Source organism: Protomyctophum parallelum, assembly GCF_964188405.1.
Source record: "Protomyctophum parallelum genome assembly, chromosome: 8".
NCBI classification, from domain to species: domain Eukaryota; kingdom Metazoa; phylum Chordata; class Actinopteri; order Myctophiformes; family Myctophidae; genus Protomyctophum; species Protomyctophum parallelum.
This window is the reverse complement of record NC_139703.1, coordinates 5,968,469-5,980,272: the sequence shown is the minus strand read 5'-3', so window position 1 is coordinate 5,980,272 and position 11,804 is coordinate 5,968,469. Positions and strand designations below refer to the sequence as shown.

General features: G+C 42.2%; 1 long non-coding RNA gene across 1 annotated transcript; it reads right to left on the bottom strand.

Annotated features, from left to right (window-relative positions):
- On the bottom strand, positions 1–10,343 carry LOC310862524. Its single transcript, XR_014569576.1, has 4 exons — positions 10,213–10,343; positions 9,109–9,199; positions 3,299–3,434; positions 1–545 (listed from the first exon to the last, which is right to left on the bottom strand). It is a non-coding gene; the product is annotated as an uncharacterized lncRNA (long non-coding RNA).
- Between the last annotated feature and the right edge of the window lie 1,461 nt (positions 10,344–11,804).

Here is an 11,804-nt window from a genome sequence, read left to right as displayed (position 1 = left end):
AATTACAATACCGGTGGTTCTCGAACTCTTTAAATGTCAAGGACCACTATAACTCTGAGAGTGTAAAAATGGAACCAAATGGACCAGTAAGGGACCCCTAGGACTCGTTAAAAGGAACCATTAAGTAATTGGACTCTTAGGAGAGAATCGTTAAGGAACCAGAATCGTTAAAAACATGTGCTAGAGAATAGAGAAATATAATTTTGAACTTGGCCACAATTTCTGCATAATAAACATTGTGTCAAAGGTCATGTCCAACTCCAACCTAGACACAGGAGATAAAGGTCTCAATAGGAGTAGCAGGGAGACCAAATACAACCAAATATATTGTAATTAACATACAGACTGGGGGTGGGGGGGGGGAATAACATTTTATTCACTAAAGAATCTCTCACTGATTCCAATCGTAACTTCCCTTGGCGTCATCATCGTCAATGTGTACTAGAACATGGTTTTAGTACCAGTTGGTGCATGTGATCATGAAACTCATGTCGTCCACCTTCCGTCACCCATCTTGCGTTGGGGCAGCTCTCCCGCGGATTCTCCTGTGTGTGTGTGTGTGTGTGTGTGTGTGTGTGTGTGGTGTGTGTGTGTGTGTGTGTGTGTGTGTGTGTGTGTGTGTGTGTGTGTGTGTGTGTGTGTGTGTGTGGTGTGTGTGTGTGTGTGTGTGTGTGTGTGTGTGTGTGTGGGGGGGGGGGGGGGGGGGGGGGGGGAGAGAGAGAGGGAGAGAGGATACATTACTAAAATATTCAAAACAACCATTTGCAATTATAATGAAAGAACATGCATAACAGTTGGCACGTGAAATCTGAATTATTAAACGAGCCAGCCTCAAACTGTCTGGAATTTAATTCAATACTAAACCTGGGATACCTGAGACAGAGACAAGCAGAGAGAGAGAGAGAGAGAGAGAGAGAGAGAGAGAGAGAGAGAGAGAGAGAGAGAGAGAGAGAGAGAGAGAGACACACCTTTGAATTTTTACTGCAGTACACAAGTTAAAAACGGCAAATGGATTAGATGCAACAAAGCCAAAGGCTTGTTTCCATTGTGGTCGTGGTCCATTAAAACATTCAACACTCAAACAAGACTGGACAGAAGATATAAAATGTAAAAATATACAGTTTAAAACAATTCATGATCCAAACATAGAAAGGAAGGAGGTGCGGGGCCAGCCAGTTGGGGAAACCAATTCAGAGAAGACCAAATAGAACAGCTCTGCTCTTGCATTCCTGTCTCTCCTCAGTCAACTATCTTGGGTCTGAATAACCCCCTTAAGACCTGAGGCTGATTCTACAAATGCCTTCTAGAAATCTGTTCTGTTCTAAATTAGCAGATCACAGTGCAGCAAGAAGTGGCACGCTGTGAGCTTGTATATCTGCTATTTTTGGAATGGCCAATGCAAAAATCTAACATGACAGATACTTTCCCGGTTTTTAATGAGATACAGCACAGATGTCCCAAATACGTCATTTTAGATGACAAACTCAGAGTTACATCAGAGACAACGGTACGCAATGTACCCCAAGATACATTTGGGAACATCTTGTGGTTTAGGCTGTCGGATAAAGATATTCACTGTTAATCCTGAAGGGTAGACGGCAACACATGCACACAATCACGCTCTCGCATGTGCATTCGCAATTACGCACACACACACACACGCACACACACACACACACACACACACACACACACACACACACACACACACACACACACACCACTTGCTTTGTTTCATCGGTGCAGGGAATCAAAATCCCCAAAAAATCCAGTTCCATTGGAGAAAAAATAATAAGACAATTGCCGCACACACACACACTTTGCATTGATTTGTACACAAAAAAGGTTGACGTTTCGGTCACAAGGTCACTTTTCTCTTTTTGCTTTGGAATGTGATCTGTGTGGATTGGGTTTCCCTGGTCAACTGCTGCAACCACACAAGACACAAAGCAAGTTGGACGTTGCGTTCTACTTATCTAATGGTGCTGGATGTGCCATGATCTCTGGATCGATGAAACATTTGATGGGCGGCGACCAGCAGTGGTGGAAACAGTACTTGCCGAAGATCACAGGTACTTTACAGAAACATCTCTAAAAGAGAAAACCGGCACTCACGGAAGGCACTTTTAATTGATTGAATGGTTGGCATGGTACACCGAACGCGTTTTGGCGTTCAAGCCTTCATCAGCGTTGTCTGCTGGAGACACCAGCAGACCAGTGTCACATTTTATAGTCTTCCTATGTGAGACAACTTCCTCTGTTCCGTGTCTGTCTCGTTAAAAACAAGAGCTCCGTGAGTGGTTTTGTCTTTCAGAGATTTTTCTGTAAAGTTACTTACCCGATCTGGCACCCGGTAAAAATGCTCAGAGAGTTTGGGAATAGTCGGAGTTGTGCTACTACCTTGACAAGATCACAGGTATCCACATAAGTTGCACATAATGAAAACTTGTTTGAACAAACACCCCATTGCGGTTAGAACTGCAGACTGTAGTCTGAAGACTCACCTCTTCAGACTCCACCTTAGCCCGTAGCAGGTAGCACTAGCCTTAGCCTTGACAACCTTTCAGGCTTATGCAAAGGCTAAAATGTAATTTAAAGGTATATTCAGTGATTTCACTTAATTCAAATATCACTTATTTTTTTGTTTTGTTGTGATAATCCTCCCTACTATAGAGTGTGCTGGCCATATAAGGAGTTCCTCCCTGTCCCCAGTTAACCCCTGGGGGTCAAAAAACCTTAGGTTTCGTTTTTGACTCTCTATCCTGATTGGACGAAAGGCTGGGTCCCACAGCCAAAAGCGAAACTTAAGGTCTTTTGAGTGAAATCACTGAATATACCTTTAAATGTAATAATAATGTTATGTAGATAGATGGCAGGTCCTTGTACAGATAATTTTAGTTTTGTTTAGTTTTTTCCCTTTCTCTATATTATACTGTTTAGACATGATGATATTGTTATGGTCCCAGAGAACTCTGGATTAAGAGCATCTGCTAAATGCCTACATTTTTAAATTGTAAACATCGATCTATTTTCAAGAGCGAAACGTTGCTGCCTGGAACCAGTGGATTAACCATTAACCCATTCTGAACGGGAACCCATTTTGGTGTTGGCATCACGTTATGCTTTAGCTATTGAAAAATAGCAGATCTACAAGCTCATAGCGCGCCACCAAGTGGCGCGCTACGAGCTTGTAGGTCTGCTATTTTTGAAAAATATCGAAGAACGACTGACATTTTTAGAATCTGATCTCAGGTCAGAATGGGTTAACCGATTGAAGCGATGTCCCCTTGGCTTTCACCTTGAGATGCAGCCTCTCCTGTGGAACTCTGTGGGGGTGTCTTTGCAGGTGTCTCCTCCACCTCCCCCTGCAGCTGCTCTGTGCCCCTCGCTCTCCCTGCATCACCAGAGGCACTCATGGATGCACTGAGTCACACCTGGTTGGAAATATACACATGAAAGCGTAAGTATTTGCACTGTGTGAGCATTACTTTGTCAGGCATTCCACATTTTGGTGAATGACACTTCCTTTCTATGAGAAATTGCATTGTGGTTTCAGGTAAATTCGGAAAGAAACCAGTGATTTACATTATTTTTATCGTAATGAATGGTGTCACGAGTGTCTGGCAATCCACATTTCGGTACCACCCACCCGAGTGTTTTGGCTGTGGGTGTCACTCACTTTGGAGGTAGCTTGACAGGTATGAGGAATATTGAGGGCACTTTGACTATCTTAACACCCCCCCCCCCCTCTCTCTCTCTCTCAAAAAGAAGAATGACATCACTAAAGTTTTGTTAACTTGCCCTAGCTGTTGTTTTTGCAAAGAGGAAATAAGCTTGACTCCTGCAGGCCTGCTATACTTGTTATGACGTTGCTTTATGGTATGAACAGCTACGGTAATTGGAAGGGTTTCCTGGAACAGCCCTTGGGTTTGTAAACTTGGGGAAATACCAATACCTCATCTCTCTCTCTCCTCTCTCTCTCTCTGCTCACGTACTCTCACCTGGACTAAAAGTACAGTTTAAACTAGAAACTAGAAAGTGTGGTTGCACTGACGCGAGTTGCGAGGAATCCACCGTGGAATTGTGATGTCATGTGAAGCATGACAACAGCGTATGAAACATGACCAAAAGCTTCACTTTTCTGTTGTGCAAAAGTTAACAAAAAGCAGGTTCTTGTTGCTGGCAATAAAGGATTCTCGGACCGAGAACAATAGTGTGTTGCCTATAGCAACCACACTAATTAGAGGCCAGTAATAATGGGTGAATTATTAAACCGCTGCCAGTTATCTGTTAATGTAAAATCCTTCTTACAGTCTAGACTAGAGCCAACAACACTGAACTGTGGGACTGGCCGTAGGATATGTATTAATAAAAATATCAAATATTTGAGTTTAGTTTGAAGCCGGCCGAAATCTGTCTTGCCAGACAGACACAACAACCGCGTTAAAAATTGAACGCCTCACTTGTTGCTGGCGGAGATGAATCAAGACAAAGTTCATGTTTTTTTTATGTGTTCAAATTTTGTTCTAACTCTCAGACGCCAGTAAAATAAAGTGGATTGTGTGAGTGTGGATTAACAGGGTGTTGGTGTAGGCCTAGTTCTATCATCTAGGCCAGTATTTCTCAATTTTTTTCAAACGCCGAAATGAATATATACTGTATATATATTTAAATGTTTTGTGCCAGGGACCGGACGAGAAAATATTTGTGTTAACAAGATTTTCATCTTCATCGTACTTATACGATCTGCTATTTTTTTAAATGTTGAAAAAAAGTGTTTAGAACACAAATCTCCTCAGAATAAGAATCAGCTTTATTGTCACATCACAGTTTTACAGGTAAAAAAGTGGGTGAAATTCGTTTTTGTGCATAGTAGTAAAAACAAAGAAAGGGAAAGAAAGTTTGAGCGCTTTTACCAAAAAAAGGTTAAATCTTTGGCCACAAACGGTACAACAAAATGGTCTTTTATAGCTTTTCCCCCCAAAAAACATATTTATACATAGTACCTCAACCTGAGATAAAATATACCTCCTCTGTCTAGTTGGAATGTTTCTAATCTCCTTCCATCTTTTTTAGATCATATATTTTTGGGTTGAGGGAACGTATACAGAAATCACACTGGGCAAGTCAGGTGAATATCATCGATATCGGGCAGAAACCTCTTATCTCCATATTTTTACTTTTGTATTGTAAATGAATGTCCTACTTTGTCATACTACAGCATCACACAAAAGTGTATAGCCTATAGCCCACCGCGTTTTGAGCTTGTAGATCGGCAATGCTTTGCAGTTTTGGACATAAAGAGGCAGTTTTGGACATAAAGAGGCTGTTTCTACCCGACAGAGACGATATGGAGGGGGGAGGCGTATCGTTTCTCAGCACCCCAAAAAAAAAAAACATCTCTAATATGCAGACAGGAGTGTGTGTGAAGGAGAGTCGGCACGGTGCACAAACCATCCATCATCCTATACACAGCTGGTTCCACCTCCACTTTACCGGATCAAAGCTTCCGAGCTAAAGGCCAGACGGACCGTTTGACCGCCGGGCACACATTCCACCGTGCCACCTTTAATAAACAATCTCTTCTTCTCAGCCCTGTGCACTGGCTCATGTGCAGTGGGGGAAGGAGTACTGACGGTTTTTCTTTTACTTATACAAGGCAAGGTACAGTATATACAAGGTCATAGCGCGTCACCTTGTGCGGTGCTATGAGATGTATATGTTGGGGGTTTTATAATCGTAAAGATTTTAGAAAATCTTTGAATATATATATTATTATTTTTAAAGTGAATTTTTTTTTACTCAAATCTTTGCTTCTGGGGGTCCCTGCCTGGAACTAAATATTTTTAGACGGAGGTCCGCGGCCAAATACATAAACATAATAATAGTTTTGGGGGTCCTTGAGAACCACGTTTGAGAACCCCTGGTATTAATAAACGTTTGAGAAGCACTGATATAGGCTACAGTACGTATGTAGCAACATACGTTTTTCATAAAATTGTTTATGATGTAGAAGCATTTTGTTGAATCGGCCTCGGGTTAACCCATTAAAACCAGGAGAGCATCTATTGCTGTCTATTTTTGAACATTTTTGAAACTTTTTGAAAGTGTTGAATTGTTTTTGTTGAACACGAATCTTCTCCTCCGAGGGGCCCTGGATCAAAACATTTTCAGATGGGGGGTCCACGGACAAATACATATTGTCACGGAGCAGCCCGTGCCCTATAGCCCATTCTGACCTGAGATCAGATTCATACGAGGTTTCCGCCGGACACACACTGGTCTGATGAACCCATTCTGACCTGAGTTCAGATTCTAAAAATGTCAGTTGATTTTTCAAAAATAGCAGACCTACAAGCTTGTATCACGCCACACGGTGGCACGATATGAGCTTGTAGATCTGCTATTTTTAAATAGATAGAGCATAACATGATGCTGACACCAAAATGGGTGCCCGGTCAGAATGGGATAGACAATAGTAAAGACACTGCACACAACTTACAGCTGCTTCCATAAGTTCCATTGATGATCATCATGCCGGCCGGCTTGGAAGTGTCTGTTTGGGGGTATAGCTGTTTGCAATACTATTTTGAAGTGTATTTTGTATATTATGTGTATTATTGCTATCTAAAGTCTAAAATATGATGTACTGTATATGTGATGTTCAACTTTTTGGTATAATGGTATGGCTGTTTATAGGATATCAGATATCAGATATCAGATATGGAGAATAGTTAATTGACAGTAAATTGCTAATCTGTGTTCTGGGTGTTGGCTCACCCGTTATAAAAGGGAGGCTTCAGGTGAGGAGTCTGAGTTGTGACTTGGAGCAGACTTTGTGGAGGGAAATAAACATAAAAAACCCTCCATTTCTGGACTTTGAACTGTTCTTGGAGCCTTGACCATTGGCCAACTTCACACATATCATTTTGGGCATCCTTGGCACCCAAACGTTTGAGAACTACTGAAGAAAGTACTTTCCACCAGTGCCGTTTGACCACTGGGCAGATTCTACGGGGCCACCTTCAGTAAAACCCCCCCTGGCAACTGTGTCTTACACAGTGTCATTGTCCCTGGTGACACAATCACTCTGATGGAGAGGAAACAGCTGATGACAATCTGACTTTGACTTTCACCTCGAAAAGGACACACTAAAATGTGTGCAGATCCCAGAGATACATTTGATTACATTTCAGAGAGGGGGAGAGAGGGAGGGGAGGGGGGGGGGGGTAGATGGAGACAGAAGACATCAACCAATGACAGACAGGAACACCCAGTCAGAGAGAATTACAGACAGGGTTTCCAGACCTGAGCCGACAGCCGCGGCCGTTTTCTCTGCCGGCCAGCGTCTTTTCCGGGTTTTTAGATGGAAAAGACGCTCCTCCCATGCGGCCGAATGCTGCGACGGCCAGATTCCCGGAAACGCTTGCCCCCGCGGCAGTCAGCCACGTGGGTGGAGCTTAATTTCCATCCACCAGCTGTCTAAAAACCCAGAAAAGAAGCCGGGAGACGGCAGAAAACATCCGCGGCTGTCTGGTAGGTCTGGCAACAGCTAGAGACAGACAGACAGACAGACAGACAGACAGAAAGATAAAGCGAGAGACAGAAAGAGCGTGAGTGAGAGAGAAAGAGATGGGTGGGGGGGATCACAGTCGGATCACAGCACAGTTAAACCTGAATTATACTTAATTGCGTGCGGGTGTCACTCACTGAAAACATTGGATCTATAAGCTCACAGACACAGACAGCACGGTGAGCTTGTAGATCGGCTATTTTGGGTGCTGAATCGGGCCTCACCATCACACGGGGGACATATTAATTAATCCCTTCTAGAATGACCCATCCAGGATCACAACAACACCACCATATAGTCACCAATCCAATGCAACAAACATAAGCAGTTTAGCGGACGGGCACGTTTGATGGGATCATCTCACTTTGCTGAACACATTCACTAATAAATGAGAACAGCTGGGTGAGTCACACAAGCTTTCCTGTCAGTCTGAATACGGTACACGGTACGGGTAATTTGACGTGAGAGACAGCCATCCTCCTCACCAGGGTTACCAAGTCTGCCTATTATTTAGAAGCGACTTTGGGCTTGTTTTTTCCTGTAAAGTATCTTGCAAATATTGGAGGCACAAAGGGAAAAGGGCCTGACCACTGTAGCAATATGTTGTTTAACAAACCTCAAATGTTGTAGATCGTCTATTTTTGCCACTTTTGTGTTACACCATCACATGACAGAGCAGAAAGAAAAACATGAATCTTAAATATGTTATAGCCTATTGTAGCAGCTAGATGTAGAGTGAGCTGAAACTTATGACAGAAACGGCGGTTTTTAAAGTATAATTACCAGGTAAATGATAACAAAAATAGATCAATAAAATGTGATTATTTTTTTCTGGCTTTTATTATGTAACATTTAGTTTTATAACAGTTTATAACAGTTTATTTAGACGGGACAGAGCATATTCATGAACACCACACATAAAATGCCATGTAAATACACCAGATTTAGCAAGAATTAACATTTCCATCCGTAGTCCCCATACAGAAAACAAGCAACATTACAACAAAAGAGCACATGAATATAACTAAAGGCCGGGGCTCAAACAGAAGAGAAAAAACAACAATAAAAAAGGCCTAGTTTTGACCTAAAATACAAGACACACGTCATTGAGGAATTGGGATAATGTTTTTGGGATAATGCGTTTAGATTTTGTGTAATCTTGTAAGAGTATAGGCATTGTTTTTAGTTGTATTTTCTTTCTCAAATGTGGACTGCGGAAACAAAACTCATGTCTGAGAGAGAGAACAGCACGGAATAATGAGGCAGGCACCTTAAATGACCCAAATGTGACTCATACAGAGTTCCAGACACTTAAAGAGAATCACGACGAGGTGGTTTATCTCCTCCACAGTTACCTGAACAACACAAGTCACAGCCAGAGAGCGAGAGAGAGAGAGAGAGAGAGAGAGAGAGAGAGAGAGAGAGAGAGAGAGAGAGAGAGGCAGGCTAAATATAACTCTCTGTCGCTCTCTTTCTGAGAGACTGTTTTGTTTAGTTTAGTTTTGTTTTGATTTGATTCGATTCCTTCTTCTTACCTCCGGTGCTGCCCTCTTGTGAGAGGACTGATCCAAAACCGAAGCCGTCTTGTTGTCGCCAACTGAAGGCTCACCAGAATAAGCACAAAATCTGCATGCAAATGTGAAAGAAAGGTCTTGTTCAGATTCTTGGAAAGAACGTGGAGTAACCCTTTGACATATGGGGATATATCTGGCCATGAGAACTATTATCTAATACTTAAACTTATATACTGTAGCAACTTGTGTGTCAATTCAATCACTTTCAAATACATTTTGATTTACTTTAATTAGACAGAGTTGCCCTCAGTTCAAGACAATCTCATATGACAGTGAATTGACCGCCAATAGGCTACTGTTGCATCCTCATATGTTATGAATCCACTAATCGAGTACGTGTATCAAGTGGAATCACAAAGGTTACAGGTGATCAGATTATGTTTGCAGTATACCATACTAAAGTGGTTCTCAAAGTGGGGTCCGGGGACCCCCAGGGGTCCTTGACTCCTTGGGAGGGTTCCAGGGCACCCCTCCTTGGATTTGTCTAGAGTGATATGATATCACTGATATCTCATATTCATATACTGTAGCCCAGGGCGTTTGTGAGAGCACCAGACCCTCTCATCATTAACCACTTAACAACATATTATTATTATTATTATTATTATTATTATTATTATTATTATTATTTGAACCCCAGCATCATGTTCTGGGGGAAACATTTGATTTAAAAAAGCATTGCAGATCTAGAGAGCCAATTCAGGTCCAGTTTACTATACCGGTAAGTTTAGAGGGTTTGACTGGTTCAAATATATATTGTCTGCATGGTGGTACGGTGGTAATAATATAGTTTTAATAAGTTCAATAACAAGCGTGACTTCACTTCAAGTAAATGGCCATAATAATAATAAAACAGAGAGAAGAGAAGAGAAGAGAAGAGAAGAGAAGAGAAGAGAAGAGAAGAGAAGAGAAGAGAAGAGAAGAGAAGAGAACGCTTTTTATTGCCCCCAATCCATGCCCTATCGGTCGCAGCCAAGGTTCACATGACGCTCGTACTATAGATTATGACAGTAGTCATGATGTTTCCGACCAAATCGGTCGGTGTGTTACAAACATTAATGTTACCCCATGCAGTCGGTCGACCCCCACGCAGGTCTCTCTCTGTTTCTCAGGGTGTTTCTAGGCAGAACAGCCCGTGTTGACAGCCAGTCAGTCCGGTCCAGCGGCCACTATAGTACCGCTCCAGCCCTCCTGTCTCCTGCCTCCCAAAGATGCTTCATTTGTGGAAGATACGCCATCACACACTTCGTTCAGATCTCGTGAGCGAACGTCCTCCTGATTCCTGCTGTGCTGAACATGAGAGCTGAACGCAACCTGACGCGAGGGTGCGTTTCTGCTGGGGCAGAGGCATATTTCTAATTTCTCCCAAAACATGTAGCCAGTTTAGCCTATATACAATTTACAATTTAGGCATTTAGCAGACGCTCTTAATCCAGAGCGATTTACATTAAGCAAGAACTAAAAGCATGGGAATACATCACATAAAAGCATTTATCATGAAACATGCGTAGGCCTAGACTAAGAAAGTAACAGTGCAATATCTGTATATAATGAAACTATACATATAAACTATACATATATACTACTATGCTATACATATGTACTATGGCGTGCTATGACTACATACAATGCAATTATAGTGCTGTCTACATAACATGCTATAAGTCTGTATCAAATGCTATCTAAGTCTACAGAAATGCTATCTAAGGGGGTAGGGTAAGTGCTATGGGCCATGATGGAGTCTGAAAAGGTGGGTTTTCAGACTACGGCGGAAGATTGGGAGTGATGCTGCAGTTCTGACTGCAATGGGAAGTGCATTCCACAGTTTTGGAGCCAGAAGGGAGAAGATCGAGTTTGGGACGTGTGGAGCAGTTATATATACAGTTACAGTAGGGCCTTACAGTCACTTTGGATTTAATTAAGTCTGTTACATTACTATATTTCAAATATATTTTGGAAACTGTTAATAAATACTTATCAATCAATCAATCAATCAATCAATCAATCAATCAATCAATCAATCAATCAAAAAACAGGTGCCCAGATGTCCCACCTATCCAGGCTATCCTGTATGTATGTGTGTACTATGATAGTATACACACACATGGATAGTGTGTAATGTGTATCCCAATTCCCAATATTTAGACGGCGTGTCTTGCTTTTCTATTGTTTATCTTGGGCTCTCCCCCCCTCCCCTCCCTGTTGCAGTGACGCCACGCGGACCGCCAGCGAATGGGAAAGTGTCAACAAACTAAAGACGTCACGCACGCGGGCAATCCGCGGCGTGATTGGACGAAGAATCCGAAGAATCCAATGAAGGAGGGGAGGGAGATGCAGGTGCGCGCGCAGGTTGTTGCTATGCAGGTTTTTTTTGTTTGAAAACCATGAATGAAGTGAGAGGCTTCTCCAGTTGTTTTCCTTTCACGCACGCACACACGCCTGTGGGCTGTTTGATTTCTCATATCAGTCAGAAACAGGCATTGCAATTTACAGAGTAAAGGCCATAATATAGCCTACAGTGTTACAGTAACTTACAGGGTCCTTCTATATTTCCTGGGGTCCAATGTGGACAAATACATTTAGGGGTCCTTGACAATAAAGGTTTGAGAAATGAGAACAACTGGGCATGTGGACGTGCATGGTGGGGTGGTTATGGT